The following is a 14,917-nucleotide window of genomic DNA, read 5'->3' on the forward strand; positions in this document are numbered from 1 at the left end:
TGTATGTGAAGAGATGGCTTCACATTCCCTTGATTCCCCCCACTATGGAGCCTGTCTCCCGTAGCGACAAACTCTCACCTCAGCATTCCAGCCAGGGTCACCCCTGCTACCTACGTATATATATCACACACACAGAAACACACACACACAGTGAGAGATAGAAATGCATTTGTATACACTGCACACATCAAACACACATATCACCCATGTGAACACACACTGAAAAACCCAAGACCAGACAAGCCAGCAACTGGGGGTCTCTAATTCATCAGCCTGACCAACTGGAAACATACCTGATTAGAGGGTTTAAGTGTGTGCGTGTGTGTGTGTGTGTTTGTGTGTGTGTGTTTGTCAGTGTGTGTGTGTGTACTTTGTTTGCAGATTTTGAACACCATATGCAACAATTAATGAATAAATGTGCTGAGCTCCACTTTCAGTAGTGTGAGTAATGCACAGAAGCATGTCCACACACACACACACATGCACACACACACACACACACACACACACACACACACACACACACACACACACACCGCAGTTCTCACACCTCCAGTCCAGATGTTAAGTCATGAGTGCTCTGTAATGACTGATAGGAACAGACAAACTCTGCTCTGGGAGAGCTGATGTTAAACCGCTTTAACTTTTCTCTCCTGCACTGTGAGACACACACATTTAAAATAATGGCCAATATGACTTTTGGAACCTCGTCTGAGACTGACTTGGCAGCCGCGACCTGGTGGTGATTATCAGTCATAACTTGGACGGCAGCCATTTCTAGAAGGACCATGTTCACAATCTTAGTGCTGTGAGGAGTTCTCAAGGCCTATGTTGGCCAAAAAAGAAGTGAAACAAGGCGATCAGATATGTGGGTCAGCCACAGGCTACTACAAAGCAGAGAGCACTGACTGTAGAAAAGCTCAAGTTGGTTTGAAGTTGTCAGGCTTAATGGGTAAACTGGGAAGCAGATGGATAACTGATTACTTCTGTGCAACCCCGTGTCATGGAATAAATAAACAGACCTTTGTTCTTTTACAAAATAGATCATTGACATGTGCTCCTTCAGCTTTCATCCAGCATGTGTACCTTAGAAATCAATATAATAAATACTTAAATGTGTGATATAAAAGCAGCTTTATATATTCAGATATGTCTTTCCTGTCTTTGCATGAACAGTTTTATACTGCATGTTAAAACAAATGTTAGTCAGCATGAAGCTGTGCAAAAGCTGATGTACCCAGTGTGAAGTTAACTTACACTGCCCAGCACCAAGCAGCAGAGCGATAACTAGCTCAGGGGCTGGTTCAGACCAGACCAAAGCTAAAAGGAGAATGAGTACTGGACTTGCATTCATCAGGTATCCAGAAGCACAACTCCAAATAAGAGAGAGGACAAAAAAATCCATTAATGCAGCTTTAAGCAAAATAAACAAAATACCAACACATAAAAACGTTCAGTTACAGGTGAAAGTACTTTCTCTGCTAAAAGAACAACAGTACCATATTTTTAGTAAAAAGTTAAAGTAAAAGTGCAAACGTAACGTACTAAGCTTACTTGAATCTACAATGCTTTTTTAAAAAAAATAAAAGTTGCATATAATGGAAATACTTAAGTACAATACTGCAAAAAAGATAGATAAGTGTAGTACTTAAGTAAATATTACTTTTTCTGAGCTACTTTTCAGCACTTGTTTTCAAGACCCACATGCACACACGCTTATACAAATGAGTCACAGCGCCAGGAAGGTCTGTGGTCAAATCCCATTCTAATGACATCATGTGATATGGGTTTAAGAGTATACTTTGACATAATTCACTTTATAATGAGACGAGATTTGACACTAATGTCTTTTACAAGTGTATCAAGGTGCAAACACTTTATTTATTCACTTCTATAAGCAGACTTCAGAAGTCAGCCAATCAAACAGCATATCGTTCACTAGGTTCATCACATTCATTTCTTCTGTCAAACACCAAATCAAGCATTTTCCACCCTAACTCCCTCCTTTTGAACCTAATCCTCGTCATGTCGGCCACACGGATTCTTGATCAGCTTCTGGGGGCTTATAAAACCAATATTAACAAGCCCCCTAGTACTGCCACGTATAACCTTTTAAACCCATCTTGATCCTGCTGTGCCACACAAAAGGTTCCCGCTGCTTAGCCCACTCTCAGAGATTTAATGCAGAGCACATCAGGGTACAACTGTGTCACATACCAGCACTCTACAGCAATAACAACTCGGGCCTCTGTTCTGCTTTGTGAGATACACTGGGACACGACGGGAAAACATTTACCATAGTAGATATGGTTAAACATTAGTCCAAATATGAGACTAAACCTATGAACCAATTGAACCAATAACAGGCAATCAAAGGTTAGTCAGCATGGTGGACTAATTAGGCTGAAAAAGAGGAATGTAGAGAGTAAATGCTCTGTCTTCTTACACAGTTTCCCATAAAACACACGTCAACATGGGTAGAATCCATTCACATTTATGCAGAATTACCTGTTTGACATTTCAAAGCATAAGCTTCTTTGCAGATATTCAATAATGACGGTTGCTCTGAGTATTTTGGACATTTAAAATTGTACTCTGCTACCATCCAGGGATACTTGAAGTTTGTGAGTAGACAAACTGAAGTGTCTTGCATAAACTGTTCGATATTTATTTACACAACCTGCCCAGCACTAAACAGCAAACGGACAGTTTGCAACTAGTTAGCAACTAGCAGGTGAACACAGTGGTGCATTTACCTTAAGAGCCACATGTTTTTCCCAGTAGAAGGTGGAGGTTAATGTTGCTCTGTGTTGACTACACGTGTAAATAGGCAACTGTATCAGCGTTATAAGGTGTGAATATGTCAGTGTTGTGTTTGCAACTTGTGTCAGCCTCCAAGTGAGCCAGAGAGTTGTTATCGTTACAGAGTGGTCAGATCCAATTTACTCCCAACCTAGGAGGTGATGCGCGAGATTGGAAATAAGATTTCTAATACTGACAGATTTCCCTGACAAAAATGCTGTCTATTTTTTCTGACCTCTCATTAATTTTTGCTTTTTTACTGTGAAATATTGAAAAGTTTACACTTGCATTTACATGAGGCCTGCCATGTAGACATTGCTTCTCTGGCTCACAAGCCAAAAAGGAAGTGCTGCTCTAACCTCTGTGGAAATCTGACCTGTAGGAGAGCTTGGGAAAGAAGTCTGAAATGAAACTACCTCTCATCAACATCCCTGTAACACTCACCACTCTTCCAGTGTTTCAGTGGTTTGTATTGGGCCCTGTCTTTACTGCCTCCACCTGCATTCCCCTCTGGAGGTGACATCCCAGGTTCTGCAGTGCTGTGGCCAAAGACTGCCACTCCTGGGGTGGGGGTAGGGGTCAGCACAGACCCCTCTGTCTGAGCGCCACCCTCCAGAGCTTTCTCTGCCACCCCGTTCTCCGTTATCACCCACTCTGTTGTCCCTGGGCTGTCAGAAGGGCTCAGGGAAGTGACGGATGGAGAGGTGATGGAGGGGGTAACGGAGGGAGGAGGAGAGCTGGTGCTCGTTTTAGGATTCGCCCAGATGAAGCTCCACCACTGGGCTCGTACAGGAGAGGAGAGGAGGAGGAGGAGAGCGAGAGAGAGGCGAAGGGCTCCCATCCTCTTCCTATGTATTGCATGCACGTGCAAACAAGCCAATTCTGTTAACTGCAGCTAAGAAGTACTAAACACCTGCAAACAGGCATACAGGCAAGACACAGTGCTAAGTCTCCAGCTCTGAAATGATGCACATGCAGAGTCCTGCAGAGTGTGGAAAAGTTAATCTCAGTAATCCAAGAAATCCACGGCAAGACAAAATATCCAAGGAATGACCTTTCAGTTTGTCACTGTCCTCTCGGTTGTTCCTTCTCCTTCCTTTTCTCTGCTTCTCCTCTCTCGTTATGTCCTTTCTCTGTCAGTCTCTGTCTCTTGCTATGTTTGTAACTCCCTGACATCTCTCTCTTTTTCTCTTCTCCCTCCCCTCCTCTCTCCCTGTGTAATTACAGACTCCCCCTCCTCTTGCATTCTACGACACAGCAGACTTGATTTTCTCTCCCTTTTTCTGTCAGACAGGCAGATTAGAGAGTTAGTTAGTTCACTACTCCCTCCTCCTCCTCCTTTCCTCTCTCTCCTCTCCTCCCATCTATCCCTCTCTCTCTCTCTGTTCTCTGGGTCATACTTATGGTCTCTAGGCCTACCCCTCATGCCACATGTACAACATGTCAAGTTTAGCACACAGACACACAGATTTAGGATGAGATACCTCATTTATGTTACTGCAGGTGCAAAACCTTTGCCGTCAATCCTTTGCCTCCTGTTTACCAACTAAAACAGCAGAAATGTCAAAATGAGCACCTTGAGGAGCACAACATGTTTCAGTTAAAAAGTGCCATCATCTTCACATCTTAGGATTCATATAGGTGTCTACTGATGAGGCTTGTGGTGAGATATCAAACAAAATACCATATAAAGCCACATTGGGTACAGAAAAGATTGTGCTGGCATTGGCATCGAGGTTTCTTTATTAGGACACTTGGGCAAAGCATTCCACCCTCTTTTCTTACTATTACTTTTTCAGCAACATGGCACATTAAGAATAGTTTGAGAGCGACAAAAAAAAAAAAAAAAAAGAAAACAAAAACACAAAAAACACCCGAAGAGAAACCTGAAAGCCGTTCATCTCAACCACTTGGCTGTACAGTGACTGGAGGTTTGAGATAATGCTTGCCATGTCCCATTTTAATTCATTTACTACTCTGATATACTACACTGGTCTGAAATATATTTGTACACATGTCCTGCCCTTTAATCCAAATTCAAATCCAAATCTTTTGTACATAGTTCGTTGACATACACATAACAAGATGAGAAGAAGACTGTTTTATGGACCATATATCGTTAATTTTTTGACTGGGAAGCCTCGGCCTCCGAGCCATATATGGCCTGAGGCAATTCATAAATACAAAAAAGGCAGTTTCTTTTTCAGCAATAAAGAAAATAACACTACGTACTAAAGTTTCACGTTGTCCCGAGCGGTCCCTAAACGCAACATCTGCGTCTCGGTTGATAATACGTCAACACGTCAATCCATCATGGCGCCTGTCAATAAAGTGTAAGTGGATGTGGAGTGTCGTGCTTTCCCAGAGACAGGGACAAGCATTTTTTCTTTTGATGTAAAAGCCTAGTCTATGTGTCTAAGTTAGTTTGTGTTGACAAGCTCACAGTGAAGAAGAAGGCTAATTTCGAGCGTCATTACAGCTAAACATGCTAATCTGGATGAGCTGCGAGGACAAATGCACTGTGATAAAGTTAAAGCTGTTCGGTGGAGTTTGGATTTCCAACAAGCAGCTTTCACAGACACATTGTGACAGAGACAGAGTCCTGCAGCCGACTCTAGTTGTGAGCGAGCTGAAACCTCATTCAGGAGCAGAATTTGTGAAGGGGTGCTCAAGACTGCCTGACTCAAACCTGGAAAACCAGGTGCCGGTAGCATCATCATCATCATCATCATCATCATCATCACTACCATTTGACATCAGAGCCTCACCAAAGACAAGCAGTTCCAGCTGCTACAGAGGTTAGTGTGATGTATGGGTTCAGTAGTTTAATATGGCCAAAGGGGGGCCAGTTTTGCTGCCCCCCAAAAGTGAGCCCCCTCCATGCCTCCACGGCTTAATAAGCATCTCATGTGCTGCCCAGTCACTGATGTAAAGTTTACAGGTATATTGCTGCACAGTGTTATCTGACTACGAACATACATACAGTTTATAAGTTTCTGTGAGATCTGCCGCGTATCTGTCTAATGCATTCAGTAATATTTAATTTACAGGGGTGTTGATAGGTAATTGTCCTGCAATATAATCTGAAAGGACGTAGTAAACTCACTATCGATGTGTTCAGGGGATGAGCCCCATTTTTCTCTGATACTACACAGTGTTGTTGTTTGGTGTGTATCTGATCCTCCAACCAGCCTGTATTTTAGTGAAGAATCTTCATTTTTGAAGCAGTTCGTCTGTCATTCTTGAGGTGACAAAATCCAAAATCAGTGATGTTTGTACGGAAATACATTTTATCTTTATGGATTATATTGATGCCGAATTGACAAGAAGACTGTCTTCATGTGACACCTTTTATCTTGTGTTTCCACAGTAATGTGTTTTTGCGGGCGCGTAAGGAATTCTTAATATGTCGTATTTCTTAAAGGGAGATTGGTGTTTCCCCTGATTTTCCCTGGAGAGCACAGGGAGATTCTGTTCAACTCAAATACTGTATGTATATATTTTTTTAAGGTTTGTTACCACCTCAGACACACTGGGTAACTGCTAAAATTTGATAAGGTTTTCTGACATTGACTGTGGAATAGCTATTTGCTTGATTCATGATTTACAGTCTAATAGTGTGTATTTGTATTGATTATTGACGGTGGCTGATCAGGCTAGTTATCAGATAAATGTATTGAGGTTCGAACAGCATTGTGCAGTAAGTGGCTGCCCTTTGTGTTCATGTTTTTAAACTACTTTGCTTCACATAATGTACTTTATGGTGTTATGAATGACTGATGAAACTTGAGAACTATGACCTCTTTCTGTCTAGTGATGAGGGTAGACTCACAGTGTTGTGTTTTTAAGTCATTTCTGTGACTGCTCTTACGGTCTCAGATTCACATGCTAATAGTTGTTCAGATTAATCTTGATCACCATCAGCCCATTTATAGATTACATTTTCTCATTAAAATATAACAATAATAATTAATGTGAGTTGTTTACATGTAAAAAAAACAAAACAACAGTCCATTTATCATTTCTTCATAATATGTAATTTGTATTTGTAATTTGTATAAGGCCAAAGTGGCGTTGCCCTAAAAATGACTTGATTCCAGCTGTGATACAGGCCTTCCATAGCAAGGGGGGTGGTCTGCTAAAGTACTCACTCATGCTCATCAGAGAACAGGGTTTATGTCCATAACCTCACGTTCTCTTTCATACCATTTGTTTCACTATGGGAAAAATATGGACTAATACTGACAATGGAGCTTCCCATGAGGGGTGTGTCTCGCTGTATGGCCTCCCCTTCTACCTACCTACCGTCACCTGCCATCTCATTGAGTTGCTCCTTGCAAGTTGAGGGGGAGAAAGCGACCTGTGCAGCTCGGCAGGTGCTACCAAAGAAGATGTGTTCCTCATTTTTTCCTTCCAACAACAACCTCTGAGTCAGCCAAGTCTCCCCCATCATCAAGCCCTCCAGGGTCTGCCTCAACCTGAAATATTGCTACTTTCCAAGGTAAAATATTGCTGCCTTACACCAAACCTAGACTACTGCTACTAATTGTGAACAAGTGTGCGACTGTACACCCAGTTGCACAGTTATCAACAAGCTCAAGAGGCTTTTGAATGATGACTGCTACTATGTTAGCCTAATATATAGAGGAGAAGGAAGGCCCCATCCGCTCCTGACACGGGCGTCACTAATGCCAGCCAATTAGGGCTGGGGCAATGTTATTTGAGCTTCTGATAAGGTCATGCGAGAGGCATTCCCATAGTGAGACACAAAACGATGGGTATGAAAGAGAGGGGGGTGTTTATGACGAGATGTTGGGACATTTTCCAGGTGTATTTCTGGGCACAAAATTGAGTATTTTAAGCCAAAACCTGGTATTTTCCTCACCGTAACCAAGTGTTTTTTCTGCCAAACCCTACCCACACCTTAACAACAGCGCTGTCACAGCATAACATTGACGTTAAGACACGTAAAATTTAAATGGAAATAAATGTGAACTTTCAACATATCTGTAGTTTGCAGAAATGTAAAATTCCAGCATTTATTCTTGCAGCAGGGTTGATTTCTGTGTGTTTTTGTGTATTTTTGTGCAAGACGGCTGCCAAGCAGCAGACCATGGTTCAAGCCTTGTTTGTGGCGACAAAACTGGGTGTTTCTAATGAGAGGTTGAGGCATTTTCCAGCTATGTTTGTGGCGGCACAACCAGGTATTTTAAACCAAAACACGGTCTTTTCATAACCCTGACTGTTTTTCCTGCCTAAACATAACTAAACCTTAACCACAGTATTGCCATAAGATAAGATTGAAAATTGAAAATGGAATCATGAAGAAACCTAAAGTTTCAACATTTTTCTTTGCAGAAATCTGCAATGACCACATTTATTCTGCCGATTGGGTTGACTTCTGTGTATTTTTATGTTAGCGCCTTGACCCATGAGTAAGGACATGTCATTCCCTGTATACTCTATAAGTGGAAATTTAAAAATTTTTGGGCTCAGAATTGTTTTGTCAGGACATACATTTAAGTTGAAATGCATAAATTGTACTATTGACTGAAAATGAAGCTCGAACATAAAACAGTACAGAAGGTTGAGTGGGAACCTCTACAGAGCGATAGGTTCTCTCTGCTGCAGCTCACTGATCAGGGAGAGAGCGAGAGAGGCCCCGTGTTGCTGATGACAAAGGGATGCCTGTTCTGTTGTATTGTGCTCCTCTAAATGTTTGGTGAGGTCCAGGATGAGGGTTGGAGTGCTGCTGAGGATCATTGGGTGGAGGTGTTTGTTCAGGCCCATCGTTTGACATGTTGGGGCGTGGTCACACTAAGCATGTTTTGGTGCACGTCGTTATAATGCCACACTCTGCAGGCAAGATGCCTGAAAATGTCAGTCTCCATCCTGTTCTGCTTGAAGTTAAACTTGTTTGGGGTTAAGATGCAACCTGAACCAAATACAGGAAACACCCCAAAAACACAAGATCATGGTGATCAGTGCTATCTACTTAGGCAACGTCTAACATGAGACTAATAATCTTTTCTAACATTGAGATTTACCTTGATCCACCTCTTGATCAAAAATGCTTGGGGATTGGGTGTAACCATCACTATGTTAATTAGATAACTTTAATTTTGAATTAATGCTAAATACTTCATGCCACTCATTAAAATGAAATGTGGCAGCCGATCCCACACAGCGTCAGCAGTTTTTGACTTGCCGTTTCAAATCCCTTGTTGCAAAACAAAACTGCCGCAGAGCAACCCACACAATTATTGTGTATAACACGCTATTCATGCTGCGATTGACTTGGTCATTGGGTCGAGTGTGGGGAGTGCAGAGGAAACCTGATTGGCTGTTGACAGCAAAAAGATGAGCCATGGCCCACTTTTCTCAGCTGAAAGCTTAGTGACTGCACACACACTGGTTTTGTTCTGCCGATTGCTCTGCTGTATGGAGAATTAGAAAGACTTGTTGAATCTGAATACATAATTACTGCGAATTAAGATGAAACAGAAACTATACATCCAAGGGTTTCAGACTCTCATAGATAGTGTTTTGGACACATTTAGGTCCCTCAGGATGGAAAAACATTGAATGACTACTTTGGGGGGGTTACTAATGGAGCAGATGATAGGTTTAAGATTGAAAGAGGGGGTAAGGGGGGGACTTCCTCCAGGGGGGAGAAGCTTGATCAGTCATGGATTAGCCAGGGTTAAAGGGGAGTGGAATGGGATGGGGTCTAGCACAGTGAAACCTGGCATTCCATACCAGCACACACACAGAGCACCCTACAAATGTGCCTTATTCTTGTAGCCCCCCACTAGTTCTTCTCTGGGCCCCATTAACCGGAGGTAAATTTGAGAGGTCTTTACTGAATATAATAGATAGTAATTCTATAGGAAGTATTTATTCCTATTTTGGCCACTTGGGGGCAGCAGAAAAGCAGAGTTAGGAGATAATTCTATGTGGATTTGTTACTATGGGCAACCCCTTAAAGACAATGGCTGCAAAATACCAATAACGATCAAAAGCAAAAGGAAATCTTGTAATGTTTGCTACTGAACTAGCACCAGTGGTCCGAGGGTATGAATGAGCTGAAAGGATGTAAGGGATCGTTAGCATGGCCTCTATCAGGCATCACGGCGTCAGCAAGTGACAAAGAGAGAGTGGCCACTTTCATGTGCAATAGCTGGTGATAAGCTGCCACATTCTTATGAGTATTTTCAGAGCCTCTTTTTTCTATACACTGTGACCTCATTTAGGGCCTCTGGATTCCAGGAAGAGTAACCCCTTCACCCTTCACCTCTCTCTCACTTCCCGCTCTACCTAGCAACGACCCCGACAATAAACTCTAATTGGTTTACTGTCACAGCCTATCGCACGGGGATCCTATGAATTTATTCACAGAAATAGCCATTTAAGTGGCTTAAGGAGACACATGGGAAGTCACAGGACAAGTGGACATGTGTGCATATGGCATTATGGGTCAGACTATAATGAATTCTTAATCAGTTTTAATGAGTTGCTTGATGCTTCGGACACTGTATATGTTATTATTATTGGAAATATGTTCTATAGTCAGGCTTAATGGTCATTGTTAGCCCTTAATGAGGAATGTCATTCATTTGCATTCCATGTATGTTATAAGTAACTTGAAAATTACCAGAAGGAGGAGACACAATGAAGTGGACACATAAACACAGGGAAAAGACCACACACACCAGCACTCTGGAGCCATCTAGTGGTCATAAGCTGTAATGCACACAGACAAGCATGAAGAGTAGTTCAAACTAATTGGTCTATGGTTTACATTCAGTCATGTAGAGATACTACCAAAATGAGTTATAAACAGGATCTGCACATCATGTCTGTTCTGATGTTAATACGGTGAAAACATTCATTCACCTGACTATTGTTTGATCTGAGGAAGTCTTACTTGTCATGTGATCTGGACCAGGGTTCCCAACTGTGTACCCCAGGGGGTTTGCTTCAGCATTGTCAGGGGGTACAAGATTGTGCAGTAGCTCAGCTAATTAAACTAAAAAAGAAATTACCATTTGGTATATGAACAAATTGGTGTGAGGCTAATCTTTAGATTAGTTTGTCACAAGAACCGATAGACTACAGGGCTGATATCACAAAGACATGCCTCCCACCGACCTGAGGCAGTTGCAGCGCTGTAACACCACACAATGGGGCTGACAACAAGTTAATCTGAGAGCAGAGGAGTTAAAAAAGACGATGGAGTGACGGATGGTGATACTAGTATGAATGCAAAATTGACTAAACCTATATTTTAATGGTAAAAAAATTAGACCAAACCTAAAGTTAGAAAATCACTGTCGCATAGTTGCGACAAAAGTGTTCCGTCAGTTGTATGTAGGCGTACTTGAGCTCCAAATAGGACTATGTGTATCTGAGACAAATAGTATCTCACTTGTTCAAAAGAGTCCTGCAGGATTTCCCGTACCAGCATCTGTGCCAAATTAAAGGGCAGTTCTGCAGGAAAGACAAATAAACTGTGGGAAGACAAAAGAAACAATGGCTAACCGCTGTGCTGACAGTATTTCTGTAGCAGTCTGACTCACTGATGCTCATGATGGTCAAAGCTGTCACATAAGAGTGTGTTCACTCCTGTTTCCATGTGTTTGTAAGTCCTACGTGTGCGTGTGTGTGTGTGTGTGTGTGTGAGTGTGAGTGTCCAAGCTGGTCCACTCTGCCAATTAGAGCGAAAGAGGTTTTGGCTCGCTGGAAAGTGTTTTTGTGCCAGAACAACACAAGAACTCATTTATGAGGCACTAGAAAATGCAAACAAAGTGATTTTTCAATCTTTCTAACTTTCTAATTTGCAAACAAATTGTCCCCAATGATAAATCGATTCATTCAGCTAAACTCACAAAATCGATAACAGGATTCAACTTTGGACACTTAACAAGCACAAGATCACATGGGGCACTCATTGTTTTTCCTTTGTGTGTGTGTGTGTGTGTGTGTGTGTGACTGTACAATATATTTTACTGTTCCCCAACAGGTTTGATTGACACAGCCTCTCCACCAACCCCAAAGCACAACATTGGATGGGCGGGCTGCAAAGGTCAACAGAGAGGACCTGTTCTCAGGTAATCGTATACCACACACGCACGCTCTGAGACACTCACACACACGCACACTGTAGCCACCAAGCGTGTAATCAATGAAGCCTGTGTTGCAAAGCTGTTTTTCTCAGGCGCCTCCCTCGCTCCCTCCCCCCCTCTTCCGCTCCTCCTACGACGTGTTTTCATTTCATATTTCTCGGCCCTGTTCCGCCAGGAAATGTCCGAGTACTTTTATAAGCTCTTATTGGAAAGAGCAGCCAAGAAAGGCTGTTCAGGCTCTAAAAACTAACACTTTCGTCATGTGGAGTGGTGAGCCGTGATCCACATTTAGTGTGATTCAGCCGATAAAGCCGCTGATACGCATCAATAACACGACACAGAAACAGAATCAAGGCTTTCAGTCATTTTAGAGGTGGCTGCTTTTTTGACCAAACTGCTTCAGGAAAATCCCTCATTGAGATGTGGATGTGAGCTGTGAGCGATGCTAAAAGGTATGAATGAGATACAAACCAAAACTTAGGGAAAATAGAGGCTTCATAAGAATGTATATCTGATGTTAGTTTGCACCATTTTGTCACGTAAAAGCTTGTTAATAAGGTCTGTCAAATGGAGAGCTCAGTTTCCCCAACTTGTAGTTTACAGCTACGTCACTGAGGGGCAGCAGCACTTTCTAGCTGTGGCTCCACACACAGTTGAGACTGGGTGGTGATTGCATAAGTGGGTCGGGACCTGTCTGTGCGATCGGATCCCCTCTGTGTCCGGATCGGCAGGTGGGAGACAGAAAATGCCTGGAATGTTAGACGTGCACACGCGCAGACATAGACAGTGACACACACACAGTCACAGTCACATACTCGCACTCTTTGAACCTCTATCTCGTCCTAAGTGAAGACAAAGGCAGGATGTGGCCTGGCAGCGAGCAACCATCTATCAGTCTCCATCAGTTTTATTCGGAGGAAACACAAACAGCAGATTGTTACAGCCAAAACAGTTTGTATAAATATAATGAGAAGAATTGACTGTAGGAGTGTCTGACTATAAGATGTTATCATCAGCAGGACAATCAGTGTTGGTAATGAAGCAGAAAGTTCATTTATGTGACCATGATTAGTAGGAGTTGGCCTGGTGTGTAGTTTTTAAACATGCTTATTAATATCTTTCGTGACAAATGAATCTTAAACTTGGGAAAAGAGTGGGAGGATGGGCAGAGCGAGGGAGGGCAGAGGAAGAGAAAAGAAGCAGACAGACAGACAGACAGGCAGAGAACAGAGGACAAGAAAGGAAAAGAGGAAAGATTATAAGAGGAGAAGAGGAAAACAGAGAAGTCAGAGAAGTTATCAGAAGGAGAGTTTGACCCCAGGGTAGGATTAACCCAAACAACTGACCTGCCCACACACACACACACACACACACACACACACACACACACACACACACACACACACACACACACACAGACAATGGATGCTGTAGACCAAGACTTTGATATTGTGCTCGATCTCTCTCTAGACAGGATCTTCTTTTCCATTTAAAGATACGAATGTGTGTGTGTGTGTTTGTGTGTGTGTGTGTGTGTGTGTGTGTGTGTGTGTGTGTGTGTGTGACATTGAAGGCCAATACAGCATGCAGAGGTAGACTCTAGATTGCACCGTGCTGAATGACTAACCATGTTAAACAGCGTGCTGGCTTGATCCTATCAAATAAACTAGTTGAATCCCAGGCCGGGCTCACTGATGGCTCACAGCCATTAGCCTCTAATACAGAGGACATTTATACACACACTGTTTTATCTGCTTGTTTTAGGTGACACGTCATTTTACAACTTTGAGCTTATTGTGTCGTTCATAGGCACATCAGGAGAGTGGCCCTAACAATCTCCCCCGTTTATCTTCACTTTTAGATCACCTTCATGCCTGTATGCTTCTGATGAAAGCCTGCCTCAGTAACATGCAGATAGTTTTGGATAATTATTGGAGCAGGCATCCGGCCAATTACACCAGAGGAGTCATGGGGCCAACATGACATAGCTGACAAGACGAGCCAGGAATGTAGTCAGTTTATCGAACTTCCATTATCTTGGTCTGAGATTTCCTCCGTTCTGAAGATGCTCAGATGTTACTGAGTGGACTTTAAGCACATGACTCAAAGGTTGAGAGGACTTGTGTTGTCACTCTGCAGAGTCCATTAGCAGAAACCCTGTATGTGACCTCTGCCCTCCCTCTGGAAGGACGTCCTTCACATCATTGTACATGCACAGTGCTACTTGATGCTCCTATAAACCAACATCTTATTGAATCAAATTCATAAATAAGCTTTGAAGTTACAACCATCAGTAAATTAACAATGAAAAAATGAGTTGCTCATATTGAATAATCACTCAATTTGATCTCAGTGTTTTGATTTTAGGGCTCCAAACATCACCTTTGTTGTCGCGAGCCGATTTAGGCACCTGATTCCAGGAGAAAAAGATCTGATGAACCCACTGTACGCACCAAATAGCAGACTTTCATACAAAGGTCACTAGCTGGTGAACAGTGGAGCATTTTAGCTTTTCAGGTGGTCAGAATATCTACTATAAAAAGTTAATTAGGGTTCATGTGGAGTCTGAAACATAGCCTGACATTAGCCACCAGATGCTAGCCTACTGGTCATCCCACCAAGTAAGGCTGCAATCGCAAAACATCCCAGTGTATTAACTGAACAACTTTTATTAATTGTGGATTTAACTTTTCATTAGTGAATTTGCTAAATGCTCCACTATATATGTGTATAATAGCTAGTTGCTAACTTGGTCTGTCTGCTGTTTGCTGCTGGTCAGGCAATGTGCCGTCAGTTTATTCAATGTTATTTGCTGAAAACAGCTGGCTGCTGTTGCTGGAACCAGAACAGTTGAGTCTCAGGCCATAAAATTAAACAATGAGCTAAAAGATGCTAAAATGCACCTTTTAACTAAGTAGAAGTATTGAAGAGTTGGGCGATTTTCTCTGAATTTCCCACTATGAGCGACGTTTTCCACATCACACCAAGTC

At 42.3% G+C, this 14,917-nt stretch overlaps 1 protein-coding gene across 2 annotated transcripts in view; it reads right to left on the minus strand.

Annotated features, from left to right (window-relative positions):
• Positions 1–14,917, minus strand: part of LOC121614542 (collagen alpha-1(XVIII) chain-like) — a 49,795-nt gene that overhangs the window by 26,820 nt on the left and 8,058 nt on the right. The window lies entirely within an intron of this gene.

This window comes from Chelmon rostratus, chromosome 12, assembly GCF_017976325.1.
Source record: "Chelmon rostratus isolate fCheRos1 chromosome 12, fCheRos1.pri, whole genome shotgun sequence".
Lineage (NCBI taxonomy): Eukaryota > Metazoa > Chordata > Actinopteri > Chaetodontiformes > Chaetodontidae > Chelmon > Chelmon rostratus.